The sequence below is a fragment of the Macaca mulatta genome, chromosome 7, assembly GCF_049350105.2.
Source record: "Macaca mulatta isolate MMU2019108-1 chromosome 7, T2T-MMU8v2.0, whole genome shotgun sequence".
NCBI classification, from domain to species: Eukaryota; Metazoa; Chordata; class Mammalia; order Primates; family Cercopithecidae; genus Macaca; species Macaca mulatta.
In genome coordinates, this window is record NC_133412.1 from 86964339 (window position 1) to 86978337 (window position 13999).

The following is a 13999-nucleotide window of genomic DNA, read 5'->3' on the forward strand; positions in this document are numbered from 1 at the left end:
CCTCTTCCTTTTTGTCTTGGTCAGCCGCTCAAAGGCTCCAGTTCTGCGTCCAGCAGGGGAGCCCCTTGGAGGGTTCCAGAGTCCACCACTGCACACCCATCACCTTCACCCACTGCCTTGCTGTAAGCAAACCTGCAGCCACTCTGTATATTGTATATGTATATTTATCTATCTGTATATAAATATACAATTTCAAGAACCTACTAAAGGAGGAAGCCTCACTGCTATGCAGCCTGACAGGTTATCAAGTGGGTCTCTTTGAATCCCTTTTCATTTCTAGGACAGTTAGGAACCATGAGGTGCCCCCACTGCAGACCCCAGAGCTGCTGCCTTCCCCAGGTGTGCAGGAAGTTTGTAGGAGACTGGGACCCTTGGCTGCCCAAGCTGCCTCCCCTCCCCCACCCGCCCAGTGGCAGTTGCGTCCGTTGGGGCTTCCGGGGCAGCCCACAGGGTTCCAAGCATGTGCTAGCAGTTGCTTTTTAGAGCACCCACTTCACTTCTCCCATGTAGTACCTGAGTGCAGGACTCTTCTGAAGAAGGGGCTTCTAAATGGCCAGCCCATGCATCTTGTTCAGACCAGGCTGCTCCATCCCTGCTAAGCCCAGGGATCCACTTGTGTGTCTTTCTGGGATCATTGCCTTTCGTGGCAGCCTGGGCCTCAGGGAAGGAAGGGCACGAGGAGCAGCCCTGGCTGGGATGTCAGGGGCCTAGGAAAATTCCTGCCTCAACCAAGAAATTGCCCCCTCTTTTCAGAGGCTGCCTTGTCCTAGATATCTGATGTCCCGCCCTTGCAGTTTCCAACTCCAGATGTAGGTCTGGCTCCTATTAAGCTACAATTTCTTTGTGGGAAGACAGTTATGAAATTGCGGCATTCCTAAGTCTCTTAATGTGAATTGTCAGAGCCCCTTCAGACCAGTGACTGGGGCCGGGCATGAGAGGCAGGTGGTAAGGGCAAGAGGAGCAGCCCCTGTGCGCTTGGGCAGGCTGGAAGGGTTGGAGAGAGGAGCTGAAAACACCCCAGATTTCCCAAATGGGCTCGAAGAGATCCCAGCCCTGAGGTGCCTCCCACTCAAGTCAGAGATGAATTTTTCCCAAAATCCAAGTCTGTGAGGCTGGGTCACAAGCCTCTCACGCAATGTGGGCTCCTGATGCTGACGGGGCGCCCTGACATCCCTGTGTTCTCTCCTGCAGAACCTCGTCGTGACATTTCCCAGAAGCCATGACATGTCCCTGCAGCTGGAGGCCTTTCAAGCGTGGCCCAGGAGGCCTCAAAGGCCTGATGCAGCCTGCAAAGGAAGGTAAGTAGGTGGCAGGGCTGAATCTGTGCCTCAAAAGCCAACACTCCAGTTACTTGACTTCCTCCCTTCTCCATTTCCTGAACCTGGATGGGTGCTGCCAGGGATGAGACGGAGGACCCCATTCATTTGTTAGGAGATCCAGAGTTCAGCCTCTCCAGTGCCTTGGCTGCCCCCTTCTTCACTCCCAAGTGCTGCTCGTGCATACTTACTCATTGCTCCCTTTCCCTGAGACAGTGCCTATTCTCCTTTAAGAAGTATAAACCGGAGGAGCCTCTTTGGTGATAGCTGCCCACTACTGAGCCTCCTCCCTTTCTGCAGCCTCTGCCCTCTCCAAGCTCACTCTGGCCTTTCTTATCCTAGGTAGCCTCCTGTCCTTTGTCTCTATTTTTGCCTTTGATCACAACTTCTCTCCTGTTGTCCCTTTGGAATGGCAGCATCATTCTGCAGCTTCTCGGTCAGCATGGGTTACAGGTTTGTGACGACAATGATGCATGCTGTCCCCATAGTGGCTCGATGGGCCTTGGACAATCACTCATGTACCCAAATGTGTTCTCCAGATAATCTTTCCTCTGTGTATACAAAGAGAGAGCGTTTAGGGAGCACTGTTCTCCTCACCCATTCTCTCTGTTTTCCTCTCCGTCATCTGAGATGTCTTTCTCTATGTGCCATTCTGCCTCTAATTATCCCCTTTTTCTTTGTTTACAGAGAAGAGCTGTTCTCACGGAAGGATCCAAAGGGCTCAAAGGCGAAGGGTGCCATCTGCTTCTCCGCTGATTCAGAAGATAAAGAGGAGAAGTGTCCTGTTTCATCCATATTGCTGGTCCTGATTTTTCAATAGTGTCCCTTACCCTGAAGCTCTTCCATTGGCCATCATGGGGTTAGCTAACAGCCCAGGAAACTGGTCTCTTTTCCTTTCCCCTTACCACCTGGAACTCAACTGGAAAGGGCAATCAGATGACTCTATATCAGGCCCCACCACCTGGTCTTTGAAGTTTCTGTCCTACCAGTGCCACAGCTCCCTCTTCCACTTCTGAGCTACCTCCAAAAAAGGCCATCCTCAGCAGCCTAGTTATGCTCATCCTGGAATGCTGTATTCTGGATGTCTACTCAAGGCCAAACCCCAATATTGCCTTTTTTTCCCTATTCAAGGCCAAGGCTAGGCTCTCTTCATTGTCTCCATTTCTCTTTCTCTAGAGCTCCTAGAGGGCCAGACACTGTTTCTCATATATTTCTGGATCCTTGGAGCTTAGCTCAGAGCTTGGCATACATGCCCAGTGTGAACTTTTCTGAATAAAATAATTTCAAATGCTGTATACAAGATAACTTTTTTTTTCTGAAATATATAGAGCTAAAAGCAGCTGAAAGTAAGCTTGGGGACCATCCTGGTGTGCTCAGGGAGAAAAGTGAGGGAGATGAGGGCCGTGAGACAGGCATGCATGTGTTCAGAAGGGGATTTAAGGACCAGTGTGCCTACTGAGGCAGAGTTAAGAATCCGCACACACAATGCTGACCTCGAGGGCACTTCATCAATTTCAGATTCACGACTGTTATAGATCTTGAAGCAACCTATCATGGGTGGTAGTTGTTGCAAAAACACTGGAAAAAGACAAATTTCATCAGACTGTGATCAAAAAGGAATTTCTCTGCCTAGGTAAGACTCTAGGAATTGTTGTGCGAATAGAACTGAGATTTGAAATATTTATCAACCTACTGTCTCTATGCACCTTTATGCTATACTATTCCATTTCCATTTTGCTCAGAGAGATATATGGGCTAGGTTTCTAGTTACAGATTCAAAAGCAAATATCTTAAAAGCTATTTCTGAATCTCCAACTGCACAAGTTTCCAGGTAAGATTAAAAATGAGTGAATTAACTTTTGCAGTCAAAAATTCTGTGTGTCTGTGTGCTGGTGCAGGGACATGCACACGAGTGTGGGATTTAAGCTTGTATGTGCCAGTATGCTGGATTCAATGCACTCTACACAACTGTGGCCACAATGTTGCTACCTCTGTTGCCTCTCCTACTAGAGATTCTTCACAATGGTGATGGCTAAACAGAGTACGATGTTGAAAAAGCTGTGAACATCAAGACCATGGAAAGACAAAAAGAACATAGAGATTGATGAGCAGTGACTGACATGGAGGGCCACTGAGGGCTGTGGAGTCAGTGTCTTCCATATCTCCGTATCTTCCCTGTTGTATCCCTCTTCCCTATTCTCACTGCCAGTGTTTGGACTGGGACTATCGGCTCTTCTGGAGCCTTCTAAACCTACTCCCCCATCACTCTCCACACTTTCCCCAGATTGGCCTTTCTAGAACTTGCATATGACCAAATGCCTTACAAGCTGCAAGCCACCTGGGACTCTACACTGCTCCTGCTCACTGCCATGCCAGTCCTTATTTTGTCTCCTAATTATCCTTCAGGTCCAGCTCAAGTCTTCCCTTTCTTGTAGGAATGATTAGTTTTATGTATCAATTGGGCTAGACTGTATTACCTACTTATTCAATTGAACGTGGATCTACATGTTGCCAAGAGGGTATTTTGCAGATGTGTTTAATGCTTACAATAAGTTGAACTTTCATAAAGATGATCTTGGATAATCTGGGAGGACTTCATCCAATTGAGACAGAGTAGAGATGGGGCTTGCTTCAGCTCATCACCACTAGAGCATTCTTCTATGTATTCCCACTGATCACAAAACCCACATGACTACCTCACTGCTAAGAATTTCAGGAACTGGCCTTAGGAGATAACCAAGGTTGTGGCGTGTCCCACCTTTGGAAAGAATGCTGAACAATTGATTGACAGCCTTGTTGTTGCTGGTCAGACCACCAAGTTGCCCAATATTTAAGTTAGCCATAATTACCAGATAATGCCAACTTGCATACTGTACCCCCCACCCCCCACTGACTTTGCCCAGTCCAGCCTACACACCCCACCCCTGATGTCAGTTCCCATGCTTGCTTAATAAGAAAGTTCAACTGGCACTTTTCAGAGAGTTGAGGGAATTCTCCCTCTGTCTCTCTTTGCTGCCCTCCTTATGTCCGGGCATCAGCTCTAATAATGTCAAAAAAATAAGTCATTTAGGAGTTATATATACCAAGTGTTGATGAATCCAGATGATGCTTTTTCCAGTTTTGCAAATGACAGTATATCAATTAGGTTTTCCAGAAAATACAGAACCAGTAAGGTAGATAAATGATAGATAGGGTGATGGATAGATTGGATAGATAGATAGATAGACAGATAGATAATAGACAGATGATAGATGGGGTTTTATTTCGAAGAATTGGCTTACACAGTTGTGGGGTTTGGCTGGGTAAATCTTAAAATTGTGGGACAGGCCAACAGGCTAAAATCTCCAGGCAGGAGCCGATGTTGAAGAATTGGGGTAGAATTTCTCTTTCTTCCCAAAAATCTCATTTTTGCTCTTAAGGCCATTCAGCTGAATGTGTTCCTAATCAGGGGTTCTTGGACTCTCAATGCAATATCACACTCTCTACATCATACGCTCTAAATTAATATTTGCAATGATGGCAGAGCAAGCATGGATTTTGTGGGTCTTAGTCTACAAAGTCAGGGGTATCGGAAGTATCACATTATTTTCTTTCCACTTCCCTCTGCGCATCTCTGCACTAGAAAGGCAGGACATTTTGTCTCAGTCACAACAGGAGTCGTCCCCTTCTCAAAGGTTTGCAAGGACTTCTGGATCTCAAGGAGCCCTAAAGTATTGAAAAGACCCCTCCGGCCATTTGTCTCAGGAGATTGGCATAGTTTCTCCAATGCTTATATTCCAACACACATGACTCCATGGTCAGTGGCCTTGGATGCAGAAGTGCTGCTGACTTTGTGTCATGTCTGGGGCTGTCCCTGTGCCCTGGGGTCCAGACTCACTGGTGAACCACACAACTTGCCCTCTCTGTGGGCTCCTCACCTCTACCAACACCAAACTGGCTCCACCTTGCATGCAGGGTCCACTGACATTTTCTGCTTAATTGTCTAGATGGAGTTTCTTTCTCCTTTAAACCAGTTAAGATAATCCTTCTCTTTCCTTTTCTGGAACAAGGAAGCATCATCTCTTTTAGAAATTTAAGCTTAAGCTTTTACAAAAGTCAAAAGAGCTACTGATTTTAAGTAGGTCGCTGCAACAATCCCTGCAGCAAGAAACCCCAAAGAACCTGAAAGATCAAACACAGATTGCTTAATAAACTGTGGCGATATACATGATTATTCATCCATCTTCCCACTAAAACATCCATAAGACATTTTAGAATAATAGCTATAAAGATGGTAGTGAGATCAAGTGAACTTTTCTCTCCACGTATTTGCCCATATTTTATACATGTTTTATAATAAACATATTGTTTTGGTAATGTAAGAAACTATCAAAAGAAGAATACAGTCAGAGGTCAAAAGAAAAATGCAGTCAGAGGTCAAAAGAAAGTGGTAGAGTCCAAAGACTCAGGACCAAATTCCAGCTTTGCTACTTACTTGCTTGATGACTTTTAAATCTCAGTTTGCTGAACTGTTAAAGTGAGATAATACCAAACTTTTGTTTATTGAATCAAATCAGCCAATGTGTATCAAATTCTTGGTGTATCCCAGTACCTAGTATATCTTTAGTACATAGTCACAGCTCTTACCCCTGCTGGACTGTGAGTTTGATGGCAGGACTGGGTCTCTTTTCTCCTCTATCTTCATCATGGAAGATAGTCAAAAGTTATTCGTTATAAGAATGAACGAATGAAGAATTTATTTAATCCTAGATCTGTCATTCCAAAAGTTAGATTATTTCTCTGTAGTGAATATATTAACCTAAAGTCCCTTTGGGGTCTGCATGTGTACATGTTTTTTAAACAGACTGGCTTTTTTGTGTGTGTGACAAAATTCCTGGAGAGACTTTGACCCACAGAAGATGTTTCATGCCACCTGCCATAAGTCCAAATATATTAGTCCATTCTCACACTGCTAATGAGACATCCCCAAGACTGGATAATTTATAAGGAAAAGAGTTTTAGTTGACTCACAGTTCAGCATGGCTGAGGAGGCCTCAGGAAACTTAAAATCATGGTGGAAGGGGAAACAAACATGTCCTTCTTCATATTGCGTCAGGAGAGAAAATAAATGAGAGAATGAGTGCCGATGGAAGTGAGAAGACCCTCATAAAACCATCAGATCTCAAGAAAACTCACTATCACAAGAACAGCATCAAGGAAACTCACTTATGATTCAATTACCAAGTTCCTCCCAGGACACATGGGGATAGTGGGATTACAATTCAAGATGAGATGTGGGTGGGGACACAAAACCAAATCATATCATCAATCATACACATGTTCCACTTTGCCCTTAAGTTTTTATAATTTCCTAATTATCTCTGCACATATATCATATCTCTGTTTATAACTCTGACTCCATGGCAAGGTTACTCATATATTAACCGTGGCTTTTCTGCTTGAGATTTGACATCAGTACTGGCGAGGGAATGAGAGATCATAATCAAAAGATTGAAAAGTGACCAAAACCTAAAACACACCACCACCTGGTGTTCCCAAGCCCCACCTGGATGGTCCATTCAGCCTATTAAAAGCATATACTCTTCTCTAAATTTTTTGAAAATGTGTATTATTTACCTATTGCTGCATAAGAAATTAGTACAAATTTAACAGCTTAAGAAGACAGATATTTAATATCTTACCATTACTGTGGAGCAGGAATCTGGGCATGACTTATCTGGGTCCTTTGGCTAAGGGTCTCTGGTGCCACAGTGAAGGTGTTGGAAGGGCTGGGGTACCTTCTGAGACTCAACTGTGAAAGAATCCACCTTCAGGCTCATGTGTCATGGGCAGGATTCACTTCCTCACTGAGGGCTGTTGGCCACCTTCAGTTCCTTGTTATATGGGCTTCTTTATAAGGAGGCTTACTTCCTCAGAGCCTGCTACCAGGGAGAGTCAATAGACTCTGCAAGCAAAATGAGCAAGAGGAAAGTTACAGCCTCATGTAACATTATCCCAGAATTAATATCTCATCACCTGTGCCATATTCTAATGCTTAGAAACAAATCACAGAACCACTCAAGGGGATGGGATTGCATAAAGGCATGAACACTAAGAAGTAGGGATTCTTGAGAAGGCCACCTAAAAGCCTGCCAACCACAGAGTCAAGGGGGGATGATTTTAAATTTGTGTTTGGTCAAAACCAGTCCATCACAACTCACACTCTGATCATAGACAAGTCATAAGGAAGTGACAAGATCAGCCATAGGTAACTCATCACCACCTTGTGCTATATGAATGTTGCTGAGAATACTGTTCTTGTCACTGTTCAGTGCTCCTAGATGAGATTCCATGGACCAACCACTTTGAAATTTACTTTGAAGGGAAAAATTCAACTTCCCTTGAGAACAAGTTTTAATTTTTATCCTAAGATTAATAACCATGACTCTTTTTTAACCTAGTTAAGCCTGGGGCCTTAACTATTATAACTGTAACTCTTCTATTTTCTATTTCACATTTGTTTATTGACCCCGGATCTTCCTTTTTTTGCACATGTTTTATTTTAATTTATATTTTATAGTCATGTCATTACATCTACACTTATTGGAGGCCATCTAAATGGGGTAGGGCATAAATTAAGGGGGACTAAATTTGGGTGGGTTTCGATCTCAACATTTAGTGTGGTCAACACAGAGTAGAGGTGAATTCCTGAACCTCTGTCTGCACATGGAGTAAAATACCTAAATGTTCTGTATTTTACCTACTCTCATTATAAAGGAGAAGGTACATTGAAAGTAATTTTTAAAATGTTGTTTAAAATACTTTGAAAAAAATCATCAAAGTGAATTGTAGGTTAAAACTTATGTTTTTGGTTGGTTTAGTTGAAATTGGGTTTTACAGAAGAGGCAATAAGTAGAATCTTTATTTGGACATGAAACAAAGCCAGGATCTACAAAATATAGCATTTATTCATCAAAAACTTACTGATGATTTATCAAGGGGCAGACACTAAATGACACAAAGATGAAAGAATGTACAGCCCCTTATGACTTTTGGAGAGATCATGACAATACATCATGACATTAGGCCATTGAGTCTTCAGCTGTAGACACAAGGTATGATGAGATCCTAACAACTACTTAATTTTAGGTTCACAGTTTACAAGGAGTTCTCAGAGTCACAAAAGATAAAGATGAGAGATCCTGGTGAATTTCCAGCACAGAGCTCAGTGCATGTACATCTAGCTCCCAAGATTCATAGCCTGAGGGGATCTGTCTGTCCCTCAATTTAGACAGTCACTAATGACTAATTGAAGTTCAGCATTTCTTTCTATTATGAAGGAAGGCAGTGAGCTGCACTAACATTAGCATTAGCCTTACTTGTGAGCAATAGATATTTTTATATCACTTTAAAGTTATAGATATCCCAAAATATAGTTTATGTTCATCACTACTTCAAATCATAGTAGTAATTAGACTAACTGCTGTATCTTCTTATTTAATCCATTAATAAAAAAGCACATATCTTGTTATATCATATTTTGTAATTATATTTTGATGACTGTATTTGAATATAATTGGGTTTCCTCTATAATCCCATCTACTTTATTTTGTGTAGTTAGAAAGGTGATGCAGAGAAAGATGCATAGGCTTTGACTGAGAGCACTGATGAAGGAGGGACAAAGTCAGCACAGCCCATTCTGCAAGCAAGACTCTGCCTTCCTTTCACAAAGCTCTGTGGAGGAAAGAGGCAGCTTGGGGAAGTACAAAAGTTTGGAGAGGTTAATTTCTGGTCACTTCTGGGGTTGAATGCAGGTTCTGCTTTTTGTCTAGCACAGGTCTTGACTCAATAAGAGGTTGCATTGTCTCCAAAAGTTTTGTTTTAAAAACATTTCAAACCAGGTGCAGGAGTGGGTGCAATGTCATGTGCAGTGGTGCATGCCGGTAGTCCCAGCTATTTAGAAGGCTGAGGCAGGAGGATCTTTTGAGCCCAGGAGTTTGAGACTGTATTGTGCAATGATTGCACATGTGAACAGCTGATGCACTTCACCCTGGGCAACATAGTGAGACCCTGTCTCAAAATAAAAATTTCAAATTCACAGAAAAGTTACACGAATAGAACAATCAGTATTTATACAGACTTCACTGAGATTTATGGACTATTAACAATGTAATTATTTTGCACACGCATTCTCTCTCTCTCCCTCTCTCTCAAATTTACTTATAAAGTACATATTCTCAAGTCCTCCATGTCCCAATAATGTTACTTTGTCTTTGCAGCTTCTTCACCATATCTTCCTTGAGTCCACTTGGCCCTCTCTCACTTTACCCTTTATTTCAGGCGATGTCCTTCAACACCACAAGCCCCAGATCTATGGCTCACCCACTCCTTGTCTCTTGCACTCTGACCATCATGAACCCCTGCATGTCCCTTCCTCTGCCTCTTCTCTTGCGCTTCCCCACTGCCTAAGCCTTTCCCTCCTGCCCTCTGGAATTCACGATCCTTCATTAGCCATACTCTCTCTGTTCTCACTTTCTTCTTATCATGTTTGCTTTTTTAAGTAGGTACAGAATCCAATCAAGAACCATGTATTGCCTAACTCTTGAGCTTCTGTCAATCAGTAAGTAGTTCTTGAATAAATGGCGTTAGTTCTTTGAGCCTTAGTTTCACATTTCTTAAGATGTAAATTAATGCCAATAATAAGTGTCATACATGGTTGTTAACAAAAGACACATGAAAGTAAGTACAAGTAGTTATTATTCTAATTTTTATTTAGAGAGCTGAAGGCAAGGTTCAAGTTTTACTCATCTTTTTATCTTCAGTACGTAGTATGGTGCCTGGAGTCCAGGCTGACCTCAGTGTGGTGACTGATTAGACTCAGCCATGCATGAACGTAATAGCAAGACCACTTCCCAGAGCAACTCGATTATTAGAACTCACTTTCTTCAGTAATGTGGACACTGCAACATCTATATAACCACAAACCAAAGAGTTCAACTATTTTATTTCATTTAGAATTTTATTCAATAAATTTTTTTCTAAACTTTTTGCTTTCACTGTGACATCAGAATTGACTATCTAGAGAGTAAATAAATTATGTTTTATTTCTATAACATTTTCAAAGAACCAAACCCAAATCAAATTTCTGATTAATGATTTAAATACAGAGAATTTATTATTAGGTCTCCCTGCATTCCATTCTTATCTGTAAAAATATCCATCATTACATAAAATACCTAGAGGTTTTATGACATTTGCTCTATCTATTTATAGTTGTCAATTCAGAACAACATTTCATTCTAGTTTAGATGGTTTTCCTGGTGTACCCCATATTTGGATGGATATATCCACCATGTCTGATGTTGGGAATCCTAATAGTCTAATATTTTGCTAAAAGGGGAAGAGAGGGGAAGGAAACTAACATTTATGAAGGATCTTTACTGTGTCATCCTCTTTATATACATTTTCAACTTTACGCATTGAAAAGATCTGGTGCAGTCTATATTATTGCCCAAGGGGGAAAGTGAGGCTCGGAGACTGGGACATTAACTGAAGATCTTGTGGCTGGAAGTTCTGCTGATTTCCACAGCTCACACTTTCCACTCTTTCATTCTCTTCTCATGCCGTTTACCATACTCCTAGGAAGTGACCAGAAGTGTCGGTTTCCCAGATTCTCTGTCAGGCTGAGCAAATTGTGTTTTGTACAGTTTCCCACCAAGCCACTCTGCACTCATTACATTTATTCATGCTGTAGTAAGTATTGATTCAGATAACACCTTTGCTGTAATCTGATAATGTCCAGTGTGTGGGTTTTAGCCTCACTTTTGTCTCAGTTCATTTATCGTACAGAATTATGACCCCAGGAAAACTAGTGGTCTCCAGGAGGAAGATTATTAAACTAAAATTAACAGACATGAGAAACTTCTTAAATATCGTCAGCATTTGTCATTTAAAATTGTCATGTTTATTCAATATTGGAAAATGTACAAGGTGATCTTGGCTATACATTGTACATTGTGGCCTTTCGCCTCATCGATACCAAATAAACTATATTGTATGGTAGCATTTTAATTTCATATAATTAAACAGTATTAATTTTATAAAAGCAAAAATGTTTTTAAACCTGCATTAATCATCCTTTTAGAAGAAAATAAACAATGTTTCTCTCTCATTATGTTGTTACCTACTAATTAACGGGATGAATCAAATTTTCCTGTTTCTTTAGATTTGCATGAGCTTAAAATACCTTTTCATCTACATTGGGTAGAATGTCAGAACCAGCTTTTGGATTATTTTAAAGCTTGGTAAGATCACAAGGCTTCCCTGAAAATATGTCCTATCTTGACAGTGCATTAAACCTTAAGAAAAGTTTAATTAACAAATGTCAGAATGTGTTCCTTCTTAAAAAATGTGATATATTAACAATTCCTTCCTATCTCCTGAGTCTAACAACATCTTAACCCATAAAGAAAAAAAAAAGAGACATTTTATATCTCAACATAGCTTTTGCTAACCAAAATTTGATGTTTTAAAATTAAAGTACATATAAACTAATATAAAAAAGTTTTAAGAATTGAACTGCTTCAGTTCGCTTTTAGATATACATTCTTATTAATTTACAGACTATTAGTTTATGTAATTTTATATCAATAGATGCTAATTCTAATTGTAGTTTTACATAGACCAGCTGTGGCTACAAAGCTAATTTAAGATATTGTTTAATATCTCTGCAATTTACCTTTATCTCCTGGAAAATAGAGATAAATTATCTACTTTACATATGTTTTGGGGCATAGCAGATGAGAAATACAGTTATAAATACCCTGGTAACTCTAAGGGGACATGCTAAAGGTTTATTTTAATTTTTTAGTTTGTATTTTTTTTCAAATGATGTAGAGGTGCAAGAAAAAATAAGGAAAAAAGAGCAAATCAGCCATATTTTACCTTATATCTTACATCTCTTGTCTTTAAAGGTCTTTGTTTTGTTCCAGTCCGTTTTCTCTGTTTAAATAGAAATATGACCATGTGTGCATTATAAACAAAGAACTATAATACTGTTTGTATCTCACTTTTCCACCTAATAATCTCCCAAATTATTAATAATAATGGTCTATACACATTCCACATGCCAATTTACTTAATCAAATTTCCATTTCCATATTTAGCTTATTTCTATTACTTTACTGGTATAAATAATGATATGATGATTATCTGCACAAAAGTACCTTTGGATACATATCTGATCATTTCCTTAAGATAAAGTCTTAAAAGTAAAATTGCAGAGGCAAAGAGAACACAAATTTTTAAAATTTTGCTATATATTTCTAAATTGCCCTAAAGAACGAGTTTTTTAAATTTATGCTATCACCAGCAAAGGATGACAGTGCAGGCCCCTTGCACACCCTTGTCAACACCAGGTAGTTGCATTGTTTTCAATCTTAATACTGTTATTATCATTTTCATTATCCCTGGTGTCTTACTTTCTTCTTCTTTTGTATGTGTGTCCTTTTTCACTAAGTGAGAAAATGCAGGTTGTAAAACAGGAAAGTGTCACTCTTTGAACTAGAATTCCTTTCTCTAGAGGCTCAAAAAGCTATTTCATAAAGAAATGTTGTTCCAGCTCTATAATTTTAAGCATCCCAATCACCACTGGCCCCTTGTAGGCCTCAGGCCTACAAGGATGTCTGGGCAGCCTAAGGAGAACATTAATATATGCGGCGTTTCCTTTTTATTCCCTTTGGCGACCTGTGCCTTTGGGATGTCTTTGAGGTGTTTGATGCTTTTTGTAGCTAGAGTTATTGATCAGGGTAGCACCCGGGAGTGCTGGCGATGGGCAAGAGAGGCGATTTTACCTGAGCTGGCAGCCTATGTCAAAGGAGTCTGCTCACACTTCAGATAGTCTCCAGAGTCTTGATGCTCCTGACAAAACTGATCCCAAAGGAAAAAATCCTTTATCTTGGTTGGAAAATCAGGCAACCTGATACTTAATGAATGAAAGGAAAGCATTAGGTGACACGTTTACAGTCATAAAGGATTCATTTGATTTTGTAGTCACCCTACTCTGCTATTAAATTTTAAGTTCAGCCAATGACATTTATAAGAATGCCTTGGAAGCATGTGTCCTCTAAAACCACTGCGGTATCCAGGAGTGCAGGTCACCATGTTTCCCAGCTCTTCTTCTGAGAAAATGGTAGTTCTTGCTCTTGGGTGGGGCACAGGACTACTTACCTCTGGTCTATTAATTGTGAGAAGAGTTGACCGGGGTCACTTCAAGGCATTTAGCTGCGCTGACCCTCTGGCGTTCTCCCACTCTGATATAGTGAGGTGACAAGACATTGCAGGTCCCCAAGAGAAGACAACAGAGCAGAGCCTGTAGACAGCCACAACGAGCCGTGATGCAGGAATGAGAAACAAACCTATTGCTGGAGACACTGAGACTTTCGAGGTCGCTTGTTGCCTCCCCATCTTGATTGATTCAGATGTTTTGAAGGTTCATTTTTCCAAAGGAACACTTACTAGCTGTAAAACCTACAAAAAATCACCATGGAATATGGAAGAAGAATTGAAGGTCTGATGAAAGAACTATTTAACACACTCTTAAAAGCTGAATTAGTTAAAGCAGTTCCTACTCTCATTGTTATCCGTGGCTTTTCTGCCAAGTTCTATTTCTAATCAAAATAAAATTTGGTATGCCAAATTTAAAA

The 13999-nt window shown here is 40.7% G+C and overlaps 1 long non-coding RNA gene across 1 annotated transcript; it reads left to right on the top strand.

Annotated features, from left to right (window-relative positions):
• The first annotated feature begins 460 nt into the window (after positions 1 to 460).
• On the top strand, positions 461 to 2615 carry LOC707917 (uncharacterized). The gene is made up of 3 exons (XR_013395268.1): positions 461 to 615; positions 1192 to 1298; positions 2004 to 2615. It is a non-coding gene; the product is annotated as an uncharacterized LOC707917 (long non-coding RNA).
• Positions 2616 to 13999: the final 11384 nt, after the last annotated feature.